The sequence below is a fragment of the Trachypithecus francoisi genome, unplaced genomic scaffold (genome assembly GCF_009764315.1).
Source record: "Trachypithecus francoisi isolate TF-2019V2 unplaced genomic scaffold, Tfra_2.0 Lachesis_group4, whole genome shotgun sequence".
Taxonomy (NCBI): domain Eukaryota; kingdom Metazoa; phylum Chordata; class Mammalia; order Primates; family Cercopithecidae; genus Trachypithecus; species Trachypithecus francoisi.
Window position 1 is genome coordinate 62,336,227 of NW_022681469.1, and position 22,955 is coordinate 62,359,181.

The following is a 22,955-nucleotide window of genomic DNA, read 5'->3' on the forward strand; positions in this document are numbered from 1 at the left end:
ATAGCACTCCACTAGGAAGAATTCATTGTTGTTCTTTGTCAATCCATTCAACAAGTACTAGTAACTGTTGGAAAAGATACTAAAAGATGGAAATGCAGGCTGTGTTTAAAACTGGGTCTGGGAGGGAGAGAGAAAACAACAAGAAGAACATAGTAGGAAATGTTTGAGGAAGCACAAGAGAGTCAATGCTTAGTAAGTAGTGATATGAGGAGGTTGATAGAAGAGGCTTTCTGGAGTAGTAACTACTTGAAGTCATATTTGAAAGACAAGTGGAACTTGCCAAAATTGAGCAGAGAGGGAAGTAACAACGAAGGCGGAGAGAATGTAAAACGACATGTTCAGTAACTTCAAGAGATTCAAACGATTGAGTCCAAGCTTGGTTCAGCAAAAGGTACGGAATGAGGGCAGGAGAGATAGGGAAGAGTGATGGGTCAGGCCAAGGGTCTTAAATACGATTCTGAAACATTTAGATTATATTCTCAAAATAATGGAGAGATACTAGAAAATGAGAAGTCAGAGAGTAAAAAGATCACATAAATGTATATAAACATGATTAAATCATTTCCCTGACACTGAGTGGATGGTAGTTTACAGGGAGAACAGAAATCACAAACAGAAAGTCTAGTTAAGAGGTAAGAAATGAGATGGACTCAGACTAATTTAGTGGTGGTGGAAGGGATAAAGGAAAAAGAAGGGGAGGCCAAGTAGAAGCAACTAGCGCAACAGAAATTCTGAAGGATGGACAATAAGATTTCATGCACTGTTGGGTATAGAAAGTGAATGACAGGAAGAAAGTGGGATGATTCAGGGGGTTTCTCAGGTAGCGGATGATGGGAAATTGTGGTATAGAAAGTAAGTATAGGAGAAATAACAGTTTAAAGGGACATTGACAGGTTCATTTGTATTGGTTCAATTAGAGGTGTTTGGGGGAGACTCAAGTATAAATATACACTAGGTAATTGAATGGCATGGGTTTAGAGCTCTTGAAAGAGAAATCTCCATAGAAATTAAGATCAATGTATAACTCCCAAAGTAGAGTGAACAGCAAAAGGAAGGAAATAAACAGTAGTTACAACTCTGGCAAGGTACATTTAAAAAACAAACAGAGGAACCTGAGTAGTAACTAGAAAACGGAATCCAAGAACAATGGTATCGCAAGAGCCAAAGCAGGGAGAAGTTTCCAAAGAGAAGAAAGAAGTATACAGTCATCAAATAAGGTGAAAAATTTATCCCACCTTATCTTTCAGGAGAATGAAACATGGAGAATGAGGAATCAGTGTTCTTTTTGGTTTTTAATAGAACAGAAGTGAGCCTATTTCTATGCAAAAAGAGAAAGGCAAGTAGAGAAGAAAATATCAAAGATTCAGGAGAGAACATGTAATTTATTGACAATGATGGGGTACAGGAAATGCCACCCCCAAATAGGGCACCTTGGCGTTTAAGAAAACAGCAAAAGCAGGGAGGTCTTTCTGACCTTCTCCCATGAAGCAGACAATAAAGCCTAAGAATGTCACTGTCTGACCTCCCTCCCTTCTCCCCTGAAGACTCTCATGTGGCAAGTGTCCTGCCCTATACCCAAAGGGAAGGAACATCACACAGAGACTCCAAGAAGTACTGAATAAACAAGTCTTGCTAAGCTCCCCTAGTTTATTAGTAGATCATACCCTTTCACCTTCTAATCATACTTCTGCAGTACTGTCCATAAAAACATACAGTTTTCCATAGGTTTTTGGGTCATTTTCTGAAGGTTCCTGTGTCACATAAAACTTAATTCATATGCTTTTCTCTTGTTATCTGTCTTTTATGTTATAGGAGATCTCAGCTGTGAATCTTGCAATAGGTAAGAAATCTTTTCTCCCCTACAACTGTCCTTTAAAAGGTTCCAGATATTTTTTCTAGTTTACCCCTCTATTCCAACGTGAGAATGTGGAAGTGAGAGATGAATTAAGAAATAAGTAGAACCAAAGAGAAATTTAATCCATGGGAGGAAGACAGGATACTTCTTCTGTGGAAAATGAAAAGAGAATGTAGATTTGGGGTAAATTGAAATAACTGGAATAACTAGAACAAAAGTTGAGACAGTTTTACCTACTGTTCTCTATTGCGTTTGTAATGAAGGAGGACCAGTTATCTGTTAAGGGACAAGAAGTAGGTATTAAGGTAGATAGCTGAAAAGAAAAATTGGAGGCTTAAAAAGAATAGCTAGAGAGTATTTAAGGACTTGGCATTATGCCGGAGGTCATCAGTTTCCACTGGTATTAATCAGTATGACTGTGTGAAATTCTTACTAGCATAGTCTGAGGAGAGCAAGTTCAGGGGAAAAAGGCATTCAGATGAATGTGGGGCAGATACCAGCAGGTGAGAAAGAAAGACAAGGAAAGGCAAGTTGACGGTCCTGACAATTTCAAGATCTCCACACATTCTAAATTAACAAGGACTACTGAAATATTTGCTAAAATGTTTTTAATATTTGCATAAACGCTTATCTCCTTAACCCTTTTTCTATGCAACCAAGAATTTTGTCATAATATTTATAAGAAACTGTGAAAATACCAAATTACCAGATTTCAAATTTTTATTTTTTGCATTTTTTGCCTGATAACTTATGAATATACTGCAGAGACTAAATGAGGAGGGCTGAGTATACACACCACACTTTAAGTCACCTGACACAAGCATTTTTAAAAGAACAAAATCCTAAAATTATTGTGAAATCAAATTGCTCTATGAAAGTTTAATAGTTTGAAAATCTTTCTCTTAGATAAAAATATATGCAATCTTAGGCTAGCTCAAGAAAGTGCATGGCAACTCATGTATATCTGGTTGTACAGGTATAATAGACTTTGACTAATAGGTACATTGTTTCCATGAGAAAATACTTGGAATTTTTCAAATATGCAGTGGCAAGAACACATTTAACACTGTTTGTTAGAAATGTATATTCCCTGGCTTCAAGTCTCCGATAGTAAAAGAGGTTTCAGTGTTATAAAGGCAGGACTTGAACATGATAGCTAGTCAGAAGAGTAAGAACAATGGATGGTACTTGTGAAAGAAAACGAGGAGAAGCTCCAGAGTTTCCCTATGCAGTCAAGGTACATTTGCAACAGAACTATTTCTTATCCTTTTCCTACCCAATGTTCACCACTGCTCCACTGCCCTCTTGAAACCCGTGTTCCTATGGCTCCTATGACCCTATTCCCTGGTCTTTTATATTATTATCATCTGACTCCTTCACATTTTCCCAAAGCCAAATTGGTCATTTCTCAGCATCTGTCTTTGATTTTATGTGCCATTCTGCTTCCTTACTTCTCTTTATTTCTACTTCTTCAAAATTTCCATATATAATATCTAAATCTGAGCTCCAGTTCTACCTTAACTACCATTTGATCATTTCATCTAGATGTCCCACCATTCCTTTCAAATACGTACAATATTGAACTCAATAGCTTCCTTCCCCATACTATAAACCCTCTATGTCTCTTCTCCTTGTTGGAAAATCATCTCCCCAGTCATCAGACTCCATACCATCAATTTCTTCATCTTATCCCTCCTCCAGTCCTTTGTTTAATAATAGTATCTCAGCATTTTTCCAACACAGAGCTAATAGCTAAGTGCATTGAGACCTTATTTTATAACATCTCTATGCTAAAGTGTTTAATATGTATTCTCTCATTTAGTCATCGTAAAAAGTAGTGTTCATCTTTCACTGATGAGAAAAATTAAGAGATGAAGAAAATTGAGAAAAGATAAGCTACACAGCCCGCTAGCTTTTTATTTTCAAAGACCTTTTAATCCAACCAACCTCACACATTTCCATGCATGCTGACTGTCCTTTTCCACATTCTGCCTTTGCACTTTATATAACCTCTACCTGGAATTAATATCCCACTTCCATCGTGAATGGATAAATCACACTAATATTCTAATATCACCTTTCACAAATTCCCAAATTAAAATATTCTTGTCTCTCCATGCAACTTCAAAAGTCCTTTAATTGTGCTGTGCACTTACTTCCTTATACTTTCATAATTAGATGAATATACATTTATTCTCATTTATCAATGCATTTCCAAAGTTTTTATGACAGTGCTTTGAATATAGTAGACACATAAGTATTTATTGAATAGAAAAGTAAATTGAAATGAAATGCAATTGCACTACCATTTTTTAAAAATAGGTATCTTTATTTAATGCCTTAATGCATATCTTCTCTTCATAATCCACATCAGAAAAAAAATGAACTGCTGGACCCATGCATCTGTAAACAGCATCCATTTTTCAACAAGTAGCAGATTATCAAAATGTAGACTTAATACTTTAAAGAAATTATTAAATCTCTAGAATGTATGCCTTAAAATTCCAAATATTTTGTGTGTATTAATTGTCATAGAAAAAAAGTCTTATAATCCTTCTCTGTCCCTACAATAACTCATTACAGAGTTGACTAGCAGTACAAGGTTAGGTGTTCACAAATTCAATAAAATTTGAAGCAGCCACTAAAATATCTCTTAAAATTGACGCAAATCTTTTATTGAATAATTTTAAAAAATCTTTTATATCCTTTACTTCACTTTATTGTACAGAAACAGCCCAAATTCTAAAAGCAAACATGTAAAATATGCAGATTTTCATTAAGTTTGAGATAAAAAACTTGCCATTCAATTAATATTGCTCCTTTTGAGGTTGGATTTGTCTGTAATGTGGCTTTCAAAAGAGCAGTGCAGTACATTCAGAAAACTCTTTATTTTCAAAACGAAAAAAAATACGGTAATCCATTTCATTTTGTGTGCATATGCAAAACAACAAATTCAGAAAAACACAAATTACACTTTGTGTAATCTACTGTAAAAGTATAACAGTTGAGTATAAAGTGTCAAGTCTGCATAGTTATCTAATTGTTTTAAATCCTAAGCTAAAGAGAGAATTTGCCTGGTTGGAGCAATGCAGCCAGAATGATAGCTAAGAATTGTTATAACAGGCCCTATCCAAGATTAACTGTCTTTCCTTCCTATATTTGATGTGCCTAAGTCTTCTGGAAAAAAGAATAATGTGTGTAAACCTACTCCAATTTGTAAGGAGAGAATATCGACACAGATCATTTTTTCATGCGCTTCTCAATTTATTCCACTAGCAATTATCACAGTGACAAAGAGGGAATGGGAACTACACCATAGAGAAAATGGAAAGGAAGAGGGCTTGTTACAGTAAGGGATTTATAGGAGGGGTAGTGGAAAAGTGAGATGTCTGTACCACTTGGAGCCCTATCCTAAAGCAATTCTCTGCTTTTTGCCACTATTTTTAAGAAATCATTTATTTTTAACCTGAGCAAATAAGAGACATAGTTATGCCCTTTGGAGCTGGGAAAAAATTTAAATATCAAAAAATCTAACAAACTGGCCACTTCAATTGTGTTGATGCATAAATAGCTTATCATAAATCTGAAGTAATAAGATCATATATTTCAAAAGTCTAGTGTTCCACTTGCTATAAATACTCTACCAATGCCAAACTGTTCCTATTTTTGTTATATAATAAACCACCCACAGTGTTCCTGTAGTTGGGTAAAAATAACATAAGTAAGCCAAAGATTTAGATAACCTAGACATGAAATTTTGCTAAATATGCATTTCTTATAACATGGATAAGTATACAATTAATTTTTTTTTTTTTTTTTTTTGGTATAAAGGGAGTGCTTGTTATCTACATTAAATCATAAGATTGTTTGTGAGATGGGTGTCATGCCAGGAATGGTAGTTAGTTCCTGAAATTATACTCAATTTAAACCATTTTCAATAACACTGCTGCTCTGTTTTTAGAAAGCTGTTTCAACTTGTGAAATGCTTTAGTATTCCATTTTTTGACTAGAGTAATCCTGTAAGAAATGCAGAAAAGGATGTGCTCATGCTAATCAGTGGAAAGGTAAAGTACTTGAGAGTAGGAGAAAAGACTATCATTAAACTCTGATTCCTAAGCTGTTCATGTTTCTCTGCCTTCATTTTCTGTTTTTTTGTTTTGTTTTGTTTTGTTTTTGTTTTGTTTTGTTTTTGTTTTTTCCTGCTCGTGTGTGTGCGCGCATGTGTCGTGTGTAGTTAATCCACATTACAAATTTCATACTCATAGCTCTCAAAGGCCCTGAGATCTACTTTTGTTTATAAGGTCTTCTTTTCACGAGATCTAAATTTATTTTCATGAAATCTTCTTTTCCACTATCTTGGATTGATTTTTGTTTTATCCAAGTATTTTTTTTCATCTTTTCTTTATTTTCTTCCTCAGCTGCAGCAATTTGCTTCCAGCTTCCAAGACAACAAATAAAAATTATACTTTGGGGTTGATAGTAACGTAGTTCCATGGATTGGCTGGGGGGAGGGTTCTCATACATGCGATTTGTTCCTTGAAGCCTTGAGGGCTTTGTTTTTTATCCTTCCACATCACAATTAGTTACAACCTCTAGCATAGTCCCGGGTAGCCTGATGCCAGCCGAGGTGTCCCACATGGCCACACAATCTGCTGCTGGTGTTTCTATGAACCAAATGAGCTAAAATTCTAATTGCTCATTACAAAATCTCCATTCATTTTATTGAAGATCTTTCCCTTTATTGTTTTATCTGTGATTTTTCTCAGTCATTGCAAATTGTTCACAAAATTTACTTTAGCCTATTTCAAGCATGTATTTAATTATTTAATTACCATGACATTTAATGTCATGGTAAAAATTTCCTTATTTTCTTTACTTCTAGGAATTTTTAGCTGAGCATTCATAATATTTCCAATACTATAAAAACCTCAAATGCTTATTATGTTTGGATTCTAACCTAAATGGCGAATCCACTTCCCCATATAGGTAAGTATCTCCAGTCCAGCCTGTTGAACAGTTTTACAAATATGTCAGTTTTGTCATGCTCTTTAAATATGTTTTCTACTAAACTGAAATCACCTCTCTAATCATCTTCATCTCCTGAAAATCACCCAAGTCTGGGCTTAAGGTCACTCCTCTGGCCAATTCAAGTCCTGAAACTCTCATATTTTTTTCTTTTCTCTAACTATGTAAAATATGTACAGCCTGTCCTACAAAATGTTACACGTCTAGACATACTGTTTTATATTAGTGTTATTTCTCCAATAATATTTACTTTCCTTGAATGGATGGGCCATAGCTTATCGTGTTCTGAGACTATCTAGCACAGTTCTGAGCATACAGAGCTCCTTAAAAAACAACAGGTAATATCTATTGAGCACCTATATGTCAGCAACTGTTCTAAACATGTTATGTGAACATACTCTTTAATTCTCACAAAAATCTATTGAAGTAGATACTGTTATTAGTCCTACTTTACAGATGAGGAAACTGAGGCATAGAGAGGTTAAGTTACTTACCAAAGGACACAAAATTAGTGAGTGGCAGAGCAGTTTGCCCTGAGACGTCAATAACGTATAACTCCATTAATAAATGCTAACTGATGCCGTGGTCTGATTCATGGTTTGGTTTTTGTTGTTAAACCACCAGATAGTAGCCCTCAACTCTCCTCTCATCAGAACTTGGAGATACCTCCTGTTTTCTAGTTTACAGACTGTCATAGCCCTAGGTTCAAAGTCTGTTTCATTGACAGAAAGCGAGAAAATAACATTTGCGTAAGTCTTTCTTTACATGGCAAGAAAAAAGGCTGTTATAGTTAGAAAATAAAGATTTAAAAACAAGAATATCTAAGTATGTTCTTCCTTAAGACATCTCAGTGGAAATACATACATATTAATAATTATTCCTTCAATGCTATAATTTTTCCTCACTTTAAATGTTTAAGTTTTCATCAGCATTTTCAAATTAAACAAGCACCATTTACTTTACTTACAACCAGAAGTTGTACTACTTTCATTAACATAACATGACATCCTCAGTGTTATGCATTAGGTCCACAGCAATTGATTCTGATATTATTTATAACATGCACACAGACTTCACATACAGTAGTAGCAGGTTAGGTGTAGAGGCAGTGATATGTTTATAAACATAAAATATTCTAAAAGCAACATTAAGTCCTTCAATACGCATAGAAAATATGACTATGTCAGCTGGCCTTCATTGTTTTTATGATGTAGGTTCAGATATACAAACAAATGCATGAATATAAAACCAGGACCCAAATTGACTCATGTGGCACTTATTTTAAATATAGCCTATAGTGTAATCTGCTGACAGCTGTTCTAAGACAGAGCTTATTTAACAATCAAAAAGCTGTCAATGCAAATATATTAACTGGCAAATTAGAAAGACAATAACTCTCTTTCTGAAAACCATCAGAAAAGAATATTGCCAGGTTATTTCATCTTCAACATTTTTTTTAACATTAAGTAAATGATTCTAGAGAAACAGAAATGAAGCCTTTGAATATGAGATGGTAAACATCTTTCTAGCTCAGAAAATATATTGCAATTTTAATTGCTTTCAACCTTTTTGTCCTCACAAAACATGGTTCTCTCTGACCCTCTTTGCCTGAGCAGCATGTACATTGCCCTTATGTTCCCCTCTGCTGGCCTGAGCACAGTGAACATTCTAAACAGAAGATTGTTTCTTAGATAGGAATTAGAAACAGCTCCCTTTCCTAACCTGCTCAATATAAATGAAAAACAGTTTTGTTTTTTCCCCATTAATGCAGTAAAAATAACAATGAGAATTGTGTTTACAAATAATGTTTATCAAATGGCAAAAAAAAGTTGTAATTTTTAGCACTATCCAATAACCCCTTTCAAAAACTGTGAACCATTAGTGCAAAGTTTATGTAAATGTCCAAATAATACAGAAAAACAAATCATTTTTAATTTCTTGGTCATGCTTTCAACTATTTTTTAATTTGAATTGTTCAGTGTTCCAAATTATGTAACATTTGCTAATGTTTAAAAAATAATATTATATAATTATGATCTTTTATGTATTATATGTTGAAAAGCAGGTCAAAATCTAGGCAATTAAATTTTTTAAAATATTAAAATATTAGGGAGAAAAAGCACTTTGTATAACTAAATCCAATAGAAGCTTGCATATACTCTCGGTAAATTAAAAACACGCTTTAAGACATGATTAATGTATGTACAGTTATTGGAGAAGGTTTTTTAAACATTATTTTTCTATTTAAATATCATTTAACTTGCTAATACTAACAAAAGAAAAAAACACAGTGTTAGCTCTATTTTATCTTATGGGGAAGCAAATGTCAAGATGGTTACTGGAATTTAAATTATTAACATAAAATGTGAAATAAACACTTTAAAACACAATAGTTGATCTCATAAAATGCCTCATTTGTCTTGATGTTTATATCTTTCATATTTCAAATAATTATTCTGTAATTAGAAGCAAAGACTTGAAAACTGAATCATAGTCAATCATCTTAGATACAGGTAGGAGGCATTTAACAAGCCCCAGTGAAAAGAGAATGGTATTTTAGCTTGAGGTCCCTGCTGTAGATGGCACGCCCATGTAACTCATCATCTTTATGAAAGAATCATGAAGCAGCCAGTAACATGAATTAAACATCAACATTCCAAATGAATTGTTGCAGTCTTCTAATTTTTTTTTCATTATTAGTCATTCTGTCACTGTTCCTAGTGCTCCATTTAGAGCACAACCCAATGTGGATTTCAACAAGCAGTTTTTAAAACGGACCACCCTGTATTGTAACGTTAAAGTCTAAAGATTTCTGAGGCTAGATCTGTGAATCATATGTGACTCAGCAGCCTCCCACAGGCCTGAAAACCCTTATATTCTCTCTCAAAATGTTCCTTCTGTAGAAGAGAGGTTGAATGGACTCCTTTATCACTATTCAGGAAATACAAAAGGACTTGAGCACATGCAATCCATTAGAATTCACACTACCTGTTTTAGGTCACCTGCAGTAACGGAGGAAAAAAGGCCCTTCAGTGCATCTCCTGCTGTCTGCAGAACTGTCTTTTCAACTACCCTACATGTATTTTCCCAAAGCTCTGGTTTATCCTCTCATGTCTCTTGATCCTATCAGGGAAATAGTGACCTCATAGGCATTTATATCACCTTTGGACATCCTGTAAGTGAACCTTGAACTGAGATTATTTCTCTAGTTAATGCAAGTAATAAATAATATTTTCAAATACTTCTAGAAACTGCAGAAGGAAACATCATGGCCTTCTAGTCCAGTTCTTAATAAATGCAAGCCTCCTTTATACATTACACATGAAAAATTATCATGGTAATTCTCCCAAATTCTTCCTTCAATGGGCATTCATTACCCTACTGAAAACCTTTTTATTTAGGTGCAAAACTGTCAGAAAGTTCTGCTAGGTGCAAAATAAATGATGGTATAATTGTCTTATAAATTGGCAGGCAATCCCCTAAAATAAGACCTACTCTTTACATATACTTCTATATTGCTTAATTTTTCAATGATTATTATCACTTTGAAATGTGTAAGCTATAAAAATTTTAGAAAGAAATTAAGTGTCCTCAGGCATCCGATTTCTAATGCCTACCAAAAGAACACATAAAATAGTCATTTTTATAATGTATGCAGCTAACTTAGTTATATGTGGTCATCTGACTACCATAGTTTTACTTGTTTGTCTTTTTTTTTTTTTTTTTTTTTGAGATAGAGTCTCACTCTGTCGCCCAGGCTGGAGCGCAGTGGTGCAATCTTGGCTCACTGCAAGCTCCGCCTCCCGGGTTCATGCCATTCACCTGCCTCCACCTCCCAAGTAGCTGGGACTACAGGCGCCCGCCATCACGTGCAGCTAATTTTTTGTGGCTTTTAGTAAACAGGGGGTTTCACCATGTTAGTCAGGATGCTCTCGATCTCCTGACCTCGTGATCCACCCGCCTCCACCTCCCAAAATGCTGGGATTACAGGCGTGAGCAACCGTGCCCGGCCTGTTTGTCTTTATCCTTAGATTTAACCAGAATGAAAGGAATGAACAAAAGTACATGTGTGTAAAGGGCAAGGTGAGACTTTTTATCTTGATTCTATTAAAAGAAAAGCAGATCAGCAATTAAGGGCAAAATAAGTAGTAATGATTAATAAACATCTTACCTAAGTTTTGGATAAATACTTTCTGACCAGATGGTGGTCAGGCAGCCCTAAACATATTCAGTTCTTGGACCTAGGCTTGGAGTTTACGGATGGACTGGGTCTGATTCTCCAGCCAGGTTCTTCAGACTATAGATCTAAGGAGGATCCATAACCAGTGTCTAAGGACAAAACTGAAGCCAAGAACCAAACAAGCAGCCCAAAGGAATAATGATTCAAAAAGGTTGGGCGAAGACAGGGCTCGGGGGTTCGCACCTGTAATCCCAGCACTTTGGGAGGCCAAAGTGGACAAATTGCTTGAGGCCAGGAGTTCAAGATCAGCCTAGTCAACATGGCAAAACCCTGTCTCTACGAAAAAAAAAAAAAAAGAATAGCTGGGCATGGTAGCTCATACTAGCTACTCAGGAGGCTGAGACACAAGAATCGCTTGAACCCAGGAGACAGAGGTTGCAGTGAGCAGAGATCACGTCATCGCACTCCAGCCTGGGTGATACAGACCTGTGTCAAAAAAAAAAAAAAAAAGAGTTTGGCAGAAAGATTGCAGGGCTCTGGCTAGGGGACTGCAACTGGAGACAAGAACATAGCAAATGTCAAAGATACAGCAAATCAATTCAGAACTGTGAATCTAGCTCAAGAAGTTCACAATATGATTAAGGACCTATATATAGAGTCCCTGCATTGTTGTCCACCTGTGGATATAAAGGTAAAAGCCCTGACTGGTTAAGAGAAATGGTCACAAAGTTTTGTTTAAAGACCTCCACTCTGTATATAGTTTCTTGCTCTGGGATACCAAACTGCACCATGCTAAATGCCACTAAAATGAGAAATTAATTTTGTTTTTCTTATTTCTATAATAAAACTGCTATCTAAAAAGTGCATAATATACTTCTTTTATGGTAATGCCAGGGCTTAAATTAGAATCTTATTCTTGACCCTCCCAATCAGATTCTTCCTGCTAGATTTTTCAAAAAGCACATGGAAATCACCTTGGATAAATTCAAGCATAGTGTATATACTTTCCATCTAAAGAAAACATCTCTGTCAGGATTGTGGGAAATGGTTTCTAATTGCCATCCAAGCTGGTCTTGTTCACTATGTTCAGTTTTCTGATGGGACAGAAGGGAAAGTTTATGGAATGAATGGATGAATGGGCAGACAATAGGATTAATGCAGGAGACTCTGTTGTGTTCATCACAATGTCTTTCCTCTTCAGTAGAGACGTTCAGGGAGGGCATAAAGCTAGGAAACCCAGGGGAAATAACACATTCCTGATTGACCAATTCTCTCTCAACTTATAACACAGCCACCTGGCACTAGATAAGAATTAAAAAGGGAAAATAAAACAAGGAATTGAAAGAGATCCAGAGAACCCAAAGGAAAATAGATTGAGAGAAGGAATAAGGGACAATGACATCTGGAAGTTGGGAGAAGAGGGGAAGACAGTAGAAAAAGGAGACTAGAAAGGAAGGCACAGTTTAGAAAAAGAATGTGGGGTTTCCCTTAAAAAATGAAAATTTACTTTTGCACATTAAAAAAAAATTGGCCTTCCACCAAAAAGTAGGAGGCATTTAACAAGCCCCAGTGAAAAGAGAATGGTATTTTAGCTTGAGGTCCCTGCTGTAGATGGCACGCCCATGTAACTTCACATTCTGACAGGGGGCCTCTTTACTCTCTACTCTCTTAGCCCGTGAATGGGGAAACGTTAGCACTGAGAGCCTCAAAAGAGAAAAGGAACCAAATGGCAAATAATACCAAAGCCAACTCTCCTCCTAGAACACTCGTTGCTACAACACAGACATATAGGACCATGTACTCACTTTCACTTTGGGGAACAGAAAGAAATTTTGATCTTGAACTTATGTTGTCTGTAGTATTTGACACTGTCATTGAAAAGCAGTTCCTTTTATTCTAATATAATGTCAACTTTTGTTCTAGATTTGCAGGGTATATAAGCAGGTTTGTTATACGGGTATACTGTGTAATGCTGAAGTCTAGGGTACAAATGATCCTATCACCCAGGTAGTGAACATAATACCCAATAGGTGGTTTTTCAGTCCTTGACCCCCTCTCTCTATCCCAACTCTAGTAATCTCTTTGTTTATTATTTCAATCTTTATAACCATGTGCACCCAATGTTCAGCTCCCACTTATATCAATGAGAGCATGTGGTATTTGGACTTCTGTTCCTGCACTAATTCTCTTAGGATAATGGCCTCCAGTTGCATCCATGTTGCTGCAAAAGACAATACGTCGGTCTTTTATATGACTGTGAAGTATTTCATGGTAGGTGTGTACCACATTTCTCTATCTAATCCACTGTTGATGGGCACCTAGGTTGATTCCATGTCTTTGCTATTGGGAATAGCACCACAATCACTGCAATGAACATATGAGTGTATTTGTCTCTTTGGCAGAATGATTTATTTTCCTTTGGGTATATATCCAGTAATGGGATAGATGGGTTGAACGGTAGTTCTGTTTTAAGTTCTTTGAGAAATCTCCAAACTGCTTCCCAAACTGCTAATTACCATTCCACAATGGTAATTAGGGAACTAATTACCATTCCCACCAATAATGTATAAGTGGCCCCTTTTCTCCACAGCCCTGCCAGCATCTACTGATTTTGAACTTTTAATTTAATTTTTTTTTTTTTTTTTTTTTGACGGGGCCTTGCTGTGTCACCCAGACTGGAGTGCAGTGGCATGAAAAGGGCTCACTGCAGCCTTGACCTTCTAGGCTCAGGTAATTCTCCTGCCTCAGCCTCCCAAGTAGCTGGGACTACAGATATGCACCACAATGCCAGGGTATTTGTTTTTTAATTTTTTTGTAGTGACAGGGCCTCATCATGTTGCCCAGGCTGGTCTCAAACTCCTGGGCTCAAGCAATCTTTCTACCTCAGCCTCCCAAAGTGGTAGGATTACAGGCATGAGCCACCATGCCTGGCTGATTTTTGACTTTAAATATCTATTGTGACTGCTGTGAGATGGTATCTCACTGTGGTTTTGATTTGCATTTCTCTGATGATTAGTGATGTGGAGCATTTTTTGGTATGCTTGGTGGCTAGAAAACCTGTTCCTAATAGTGTCCACTGTTTTCTCTCCCTATCATGCTTTCTCTCCATGCCTTTGTATTTTTTCTCATTCCTTTAAGCACCAGGTCAAATGTCACCACCTCACAGACGCATTCCTGACCATACTACATAAATGCATCACTTTTCCCTGCCTTCTGTCCTTCACATCAGGTTCTCATTGTTTCTTCAGACACTCACAACCATGCAATTATTATATTTGTCTGTTTACTTGTTTTCAGCCTCTTTCCTCCAGAATGTAAACAGCTCAAAAGAAAGTGTTTTTCACCTGAAGTCAAAAGCACTTATCTTTGCACTGAGATAAAATGGTTGCCCAGATAAGTATTAATTGAATAAAAAATGAATGACTCTTTGAGGGAAGCAAGGAGAGTAGTCAAATTGGTATATTAGCAAGGTGTGATAAACAAGGTTTCTATTGAAAAAGCAGAGACTTTTTAATCCAATAATTTCTCTTTTTTTCTTAACTAGTAGAATGGAGAGGATACGGGTAAAAATAATCTTAGCTGACACAGAGACCATGAAGTGTCTTTTAAAGTTATGTGCAAAAAAAGATTTCTATTTGAAATATCTGAATTTTTATACAAAATGTCCACAAAACTGTTTCATATGGAGAAAAAAAAAATCACTGTTTCCTTATAAAATTTCAAAATTCAGGGAGGGTGAAGCCATCGCATTAGCAACCTCAGTGTAATCGAGAGTAATGATTTCTGGGTTCTGTCCCCCGACACTAGCTTTGATCCAGCAACATACTTAAAAGAGGCACTGCCACCACTGCCAGTTTGCTCAGCTACCTACATCTTCAACTGCCAGCATCTACTTTGGTTGTGGGAATGCTCCTTGTCGCAAGCAGAAACTTCAACCCAAAGGATTGTAGAAGTATCTCCCTATGAAATTCAAGTATTGGCAGACTAGAATAAATGTTTAGATTCTTCAGAGAAAAGCAGCCAAACAAATTGTGTGGAAATATACGGAAGTTACTATTTAACATTAGATGGCTTTGCCAATTGCTAAAATTACTTTTAAAAGCTCATTAAGTTCTGTGAAGCAGGAAAGTAATGACACCATAGCTGATCTCCCATTCAAAGTCACAAGCAGATTCCTAAATGAAAAGGAAAATAGAGTATCTGCATTTTTAGACTTTAAACAAATCCATGTACTGTTTTATTTTACTTTAAATTTTTGAGACTATTAATTCCAAGAAATGTATTATTTCACATATTTTATGTTTTAATCTAACCTCAATTTCCCAGAGTTGCTAAGAGACTAGAATTCTATTATTGAACAAAAAAAAGTAAATTAAAATAAATTAAATAAAGCCATAAGGACTTATTTGTAATATCTCCAGCCTATCAGTTTCCTCTTTTTTCAGAAATTTCCAGATACGTCACAGTCATAGTAATTTACATTTCAACTATTCCATAAGGAGCCTCCATAAACTAATCCTCCTATACTTCCAATCTTTTCTATCAATATTTTTTCTTTTGCTGTACATAACAATGACTCTTGTATCATTCTCATTCCAGAATAAGCTAAGTTCATCTTAGATCATTCTGTATAAAATGAAGAAGTTTGAAATATTTTGAGTAGGGAATGTTACTAATCACATACTTTCCATTTTCCCAATTTACAGACACTTCTCTTTCTATTTTTTTCTGCGGGGAATGTCTCTTTCTTGAAATCTCCTTTCTAGAAAATTTCCAGTCATCTTTTAAGGTTAAATTTAATAGTTTATTCTCTGTAAATCCCTTTAGGATGGATTTACATACAATTATCAAAATTTACATATAATTATCAAAAAGAGTTTCGCATTACATAGTAATTATTTCTTTGTCAAATTCTCCATTAAACTTTAAGCTTCATGCAGACAGTGAGAGTGACTAATGCTTAATACCTAGTAGGAATTCATTAAATGTTTAATGAATTAATGTTAATTCTATTACATGAATAACTATCTTTGCCACCCCTTTCTCCTTTCATTCTATACTGCCACTGCTTTTAAGGACTTTTTCATCTAGTATATGGACTACTGCATTTTCCGGCTAACTGGTCAATCTGACTCTGGCTTCCTCTGCCTCCAGTGCTTCAACAGCTCTTTTTTCAGAGTAAATATTAATGGATGATAGTTTGTAGTAGCACCAATATTACTTTTCTGAATATAAATTTAATGTGTATATTCATTACATCACAAGAAATAGTAAAAAGTTATTCCACTACTAAAACAGGCCAAGAAAGAAGACAGAATATAAGCTGATTTCACCTATGACCATAAGCAAAATCCTATATAAAATACTGGTAAGTCAAATCAGACAGACATTTTCAAAAATAGTATATCACAACTATATATACTAGTTGTTTTAGGAAGATATAGATATTTCACCTTAGAATAGCCCAGTTCCTCCATAAATTAAGTGCGAACATCAACAATTTAAATAACCTCTCTGAGTCTGCTTCTTTATCTAGGTTTGAGAAACTGAAATCAATTAAGACAAAAAGAAAACCATTCAGAGCAATGTCTGGAACATACTAAATAAACAACTATGATTAATATTATATTATTTTCAACTTGTAATGTAATCCAGTAAATTAACAGATGATGGCAAAAATGGCCCAATCATTTCAATGAATGTCCCCCAAAATGTTTTTATTAATATTCCATTTTTATTCTTGCTAAAAAATTAGGGTGTTAGAAAGAGAAAGTTCTTAACTTACACATTATCTACCATATAGATATGTGAAAAAAAAATTTAATGTTAAAAATCTTTAAAATATTCCACTTAAAGACAAAAGGAAGAATGTTCACTCTCATTAGTCCAATAACGCTGTTATAGAACTCACAGTTAATGTACTAGGACAAGAAAAGAAATACAAGGGATAAGCTTCAGGAAAGAAAAGAACAAAAGCTTTTATTATGTAGCATATGACTGTCTACATAACAATCTAAGAGAATAAACTGATGAATTACTAAATTAACTCATGGTTAAGTATGAAATTTTGGAAAATCAATATGAGAACTGTAAACAAATAAGTGGAGCAGTGTACAGAGAACTAGAAATTATCAGGAAAAAAAGGATTAAAATTAGTGATAAGAAACTCAGCCTCACTAATAACCAATTAAACAATTAAAATACACCAAAATATTTTATTACAAATCAGATAAACAATAATTTTAGAATACTGACAAAACTGGGAGAGACGGATAGATGGATGGATGGATGGATGGATGGATGGATGGATGGAAATAGAGACATACAGATATAGATACAGAAATATATATAAGTAGATATAGATACTCTTTGAAAGCAAATCAGGAAATATTGTTCAAATATTTTCAAAGTGAAAAATACCTATTCTCTATTCATGTCTAGGTTTCTATAACAAGGAAATGCTCTGAAAAATACATAAAGTAGTATGTATAAGGATGTTCACTGAAATATTATTAGTAATAGAAAATAAGTGGAAGGAACCCAAATATTATCAACTAAGGGAACTCCTTAAACAGTCTAAGGTACATCAATTCCATGAAATATGCAGTAGTTAAAATATTTAATCAAAAATAAAGGATTTTAAAATAATGAAAAGATCTCAAGGACTTTAGTGAAAAAGCAAGTCATAATAGAGTTATCTGAATGTATATGTAAAAAAATAAATATTTGATTCTATATGCATTCACACAAGGAGCACCGTACGCAGTGAACACTACTGAAAAGATACATCTGGACTGTTAATAATAAAATGGGTAGTGAAAGTGGGGGATGGGTTATAAGGGGTGTCCTCTCTAGTTTATTTTGTATATAACTTATTAGCTGCTTGCATCTTTTGCAAAATAATGCATAGTAATGTAATGAAAATAGAAATTGTAAAGGGTAATTCACTTTAGAAAGAAAGGGTGTACTAATTAACATGATTTGGAGTATTTCTCATTTAGTAAGGGTATAGCAAAGTGATGGGTAAAGTTCTTGTGTTCTGGGCTAGACTTGGGTTTTAATTCTGGTGTGGCTGTTTCTGAGATGATGTGAGACAGTTACATCATCATTGGAAAAATTAGGCTAGTAATGGCACATAACTCACAAGGTTTTTTTGTAAGGATTAAAAAAGATCTTATATAGAAAATGTTTAAAGCAATGTATGGTACATAATAAATATTTACTAAGTTTCTGTTGCACTACGAAGTCTAAAATGCTAAGAATTTAAGCTTAAGGCTGACAAATCAAAGTACTGCTAATATCTACAGCCTTAATTCTTTTTACTTTTTTTTTTTTTTTTTTTTGAGACAGAGCTTTGCTCTTGTTGCCCAGGCTGGAGTGTAATGGCAAGATCTCGGCACACTGCAACCTCTGCCTCTCAGGCTCAAGCAATTCTCCTGCCTTAGCCTCCCAAATAGCTGGGACTGCAAGTGCACACCACCATCCCCAGCTATTTTTTGTCTTTTTAGTAGAAATGGAGTTTCACCATGTTGACAAGGCTGGTCTCAAACTCCTGACCTCAGGTGATCTGCCTGCAAAGTGCTGGGATTACAGGCATGAGCCACCGTGCCTAGCCAGTCTTAATTCTTTTAAGAACCAATAATTATTTACATTAGAATAGCTGTGCTCTCAATATTAAACTCTACTGAAAAAATCACTTATTCCAGATGGGATTTTATAAAAACTTGTCATTTTAATGAAATTCTATGAAATGTTTAACGTGCAATTTCTTTAAAAGACTATAGGCCTGGTATGTTGTACAACTGTTTGTCATTTTCATGCTTTTAATTCCCTTCTGTATTTTTTCTATATTTAATAAACATTCTATTATTAGAAAAAGAAAATGAAATTAACTAAACTTCAATTTCATATATTGAACAAATTAATATGATTTGAAGCTTAAAAACTGTAGATTATTGGATTTGGATATTATCTTTGATATGTATTTTTGTATAACACAAAAAGCATGCTCAACTACGTGCTTAATTAACTTACACATAAATTTTGTTCCAAGGCAACATCCCCAAAATTAAAAATATAGTAAACAAAAATATTAGCTCAAAAATAAGCTATAAACTTAAAAATATTGTGCAGCTTTATTGTAGCATTTCCAAAATCACCAGGTAATTTTAATATAAATATTCCTCCAAAAATCTGTTCAATCCTCTGGAAATTAGTATGAGATTCCTCAATGCATTTAAGATATGAATGAATTATTTCTCCAATAAGTGACTTACAAAATTGATTCATATAAAGAAAGCAGAAATAAATTCAATGAGGCAAAATCTAATATTGTATAAAATTTTGCAATATATTGTTATGAAGCAGGTATTTATTTTCTAATCTCACCTAAGACATAAAAAAGAATTTTATTCAAATTTAGGATATGGTTTGCAGAGAAAAATCATGATAATTGCTTATAAAATCTTCAGTTTTCAAAACATATGATATCATCCTGTTTTTTGAAGGACTTGCAAAGGATCTACAATGGATGCTGAAGTATTACTATATGTACAATCAAGAGAATGGCTTACAGTTTCCTGTAAATATTCTTATATTTTACTATCTTAAGGTTAAAATGATTAATAATATGAATAAAAAAAATCAGGCCAGGTGTGGTGGCTCATGCCTGTAATCCCAGCACTTTGGAAAGTCAATGTGGGTGGATCACATGAGGTCAGGAGTTCAAGACCAGCCTGGCCAACATGGTGAAACCTCATCTCTAACAAAAATACAAAATTAGCTTGGCATGGTGGCACATGCCTGTAGTCTCAGCTACTTGGGAGGTTGAGGTACGAGAATCGCTTGAACCCAGGAGGCAGAGGATGCAGTGAATCAAGATCATGCTACTGCACTCTAGCCAGGGTGACAGAGTGAGGCCCTGTCTCAAAAAAAAAAAAAAAAAAAAAAAAATTAAGTATATAACACATTTTAGAACGATCAGGTTCTAACTAGACTGCCTTTATCCATGTAACTCATTTAGTGTTGGAAAGAGGCTTCTAATTGAGGTTAGTAAAATCAACAATTCTTTATTCTTTTTTAATAACATAGTAATATGCTTCTCAACCTTTAAGAAAAACCAGCCAGTCCACAAAAACCCTCCACACACTTATAGACCAGTTGATTAAACTAGATCCCGTCTGTTCCTCAAGCAAGCCTCAACCTTCATGATTCATTTTTAAGAACTTAATTTTCTGCGCTGTCAATTCCCCCTTTTTAATTGTTACAGGATCTCATACATAATGCATAATTGTATTAAAACATATCGTACTGCCTTGTGACATAAGTTGTCATGTAAAATGTAATAATCTTTGACCTCCACCCACCCATTGACTTCAATAAAAAACAAAAATTATGGCTAAATAAAAAACAAAAAATCTGGCTAAAAGGGCTTTTAGACTGTGGCACTAGCAACTCCCTAGCTAATGTACAGAACACTGAGCTCCTTAGACACTCTCCATTCTGTTACAAATATTTTCCTATTGTGTTTTCAAGGGTTGAATTTATAAATAGTTACTCACCAAATAAATCTATGCATTAGTGTATCTCCAAATAAGTTCAGTGTGATCATACATTTTAAAACAAAAATATGCAATTGGTGTTTCATTTGCTTCTATCTAGACACATGTACGAAAACAGTAAATTATAGTTTCGAACAATATAATCAGGGCAGTGTTTTCTAAAGAAAACCATCCTGAGAATGGAAGGCTATTTAACAAAAGTTGTATCACCCATGGGAAGGCTTCCTTCTGTTGCCAGCTAAAGGTTGACAAGGGTCACTCTGCACGAAACCAGACATGAGCGACATTCAAGGCAAACCAGTTCCAATACAGCTTACTTGCCAGGGAACATTACACTTCCTCTCCAAGACAGTGTAAATGTTTTAAGGTCAGAAGAACACAATGCCTGTCAAAGTGTTTCATGTATGTTAAAAAGACAGGTAATTTAGGAAGAGTCTCTGACATTTAAAAGGGAATCATGCTTTCACCATCTCCCCCTCCTCCAACTTGACACCTAATTAAGCATCAATACAAAACAATATAATTGAACAGATGTACTAGTCATTAACAGGAATCACCCATTCTCCTATCAAATCAGAGTGTACAGACAGGGCTCTATTTGTAATAGGTTGACTTAATTGCCTGAGAATTCCCCAGAGAAATGTACAAATGGATCAAGACATCTCACACATACACACATACACACCCCACAGACAAACACATGCACTCCTAAGCTTTGATCCATGCTTTTGTCACTGTTACATCCATCTTTGCAAATGAGAATTTATGGTGGCTGCAATCAGTACTAGAAGATCAATTAAATAAATGGAAAAATAAATAAAGCTGGATGAAAGGTACCAGCATTCAGATTCAGCAACACCTTAATAATAAAAGCTTTTCATATAGCAGTGCTTTGCCCAATGTAGTTGCTTAAATTTTACTAGTAAAAACAAAACACATACCCTGATTTGAAAAATTTTAAAAAGAGCACACTAAACAAAAACGCCAAAAAAAAAAAAAAAAAAGACTACAAAAGAATTCTTTCCCCTGGCAACCCTCTCTTGGATGTGTAGATTGTATCTGCTGACTATGTGGCTCAGTTTTCCCTTATTAAAATCTTTCTCAATGAAATCATTTGGAAAGTAGAAAATAAGGGATCTCTCTAAAGGATTAAATAAGTAGCTGGATTTAGAATTCAGAAAACAGATTCCAGTTTTCTAATACCCAACAAGCTAAGGGCACTAATGTGAAGGAATATAAGAGATTTACTCCCAAAAATATCATATTGGATCTGAATTTCAAATGAAAAATTGGCATCCCTTCCTGGAGTCAGAGAGATGGAAGAAAAAATAATGAGCAGAAAAGACACAGAAATACAACTTTCAAACGAAATGTCCCACCCTCACTTCCCCAACCAACATGCACACGCATGCGCACACATTTAAACATTGAAGTCTATCACTTTTCTATCTGTCTTACCCCATCACCCTCAGGCCAGTGGAGAATGCAGTCCCTGGTGGCTGCTTGCATTTCAGGTTCCAGAGATGACATTGTCAGGGCTTATTCCTGGGCTTTTTCAGTGCCATAGATTTCCCAGCCACGTCATCAAATCCCTCCTGTTGGAACTGCAGGTGCCAAGATCAAATTTCCAGCCACCCTGATCACAAGGGTATGGGGGTGTAGAAATGGGGAGTGTGGTCCAGTTCTAACCTCTTCTCATGCAAAAGGTTCCCAGTTGGTTGCCCCAGCTCCATGGCACCTCTTCCCTCCTCTTTTCTTGGAGCACATATTATCTATACCACTCATTGAGCCATTTAATGCTTTCAACACTTCTTACAATTCTGTATTTTTTTTATTATAAAGTTAACGAGCTTTCTGTGTGTATTTTCTCCTCCACAAAGAAGTAGATTTTTGAGGGCAAGGCATGACCTGTATTTCTTTGTATTTAGCACAGTGCTTAGTAAATATACTCAATGCCCCCCAAATATTATTGATTTCATTGTAGACTGTCTTAATTGCCGACAGCCCCAAACAGCATGTCTTTGAGGTCTCCGGAGTGAAAATCAGTTACTGGTGATTGCCTCGGGCTCTCCTGACTCCAGGAGGAAGCTTAATGACGGAAAACACATTGGCTGTCCGTCAGCAAAACAAGACCACGTGTCACTGTGTTTCTGTGTCAGCTAAAGCTGGGGGATAGAAAATAGGTGTTACAAAGGACATCTTCAGGGCCTTAAGCCCCCTACCTCTTGTGAAATATGATAAATCTGTGCTTCTTTTCTCAAAAACACACGCAAAAATATCTGCCTGGTTTTGTCCAATTCATCAGCCTGGGAGACGGGTAAGAAAGGTAGTTAGA

General features: G+C 35.3%; 1 protein-coding gene and 1 long non-coding RNA gene across 4 annotated transcripts in view; one reads left to right on the top strand and one right to left on the bottom strand.

Annotated features, from left to right (window-relative positions):
• CACNA2D1 (calcium voltage-gated channel auxiliary subunit alpha2delta 1) overlaps positions 1–22,955 on the bottom strand; it is a 526,258-nt gene that overhangs the window by 425,679 nt on the left and 77,624 nt on the right. The gene's annotated exons all lie outside the window — the stretch shown is intronic.
• The window catches only part of LOC117072562, a 38,061-nt gene continuing 16,266 nt past the window's right edge, over positions 1,161–22,955 (top strand). Inside the window, exons 1-2 of the long non-coding RNA XR_004432856.1 lie at positions 1,161–1,217; positions 1,813–1,840. This is a non-coding gene — a long non-coding RNA (uncharacterized LOC117072562). The remainder of the gene's footprint in view (positions 1,218–1,812; positions 1,841–22,955) is intronic.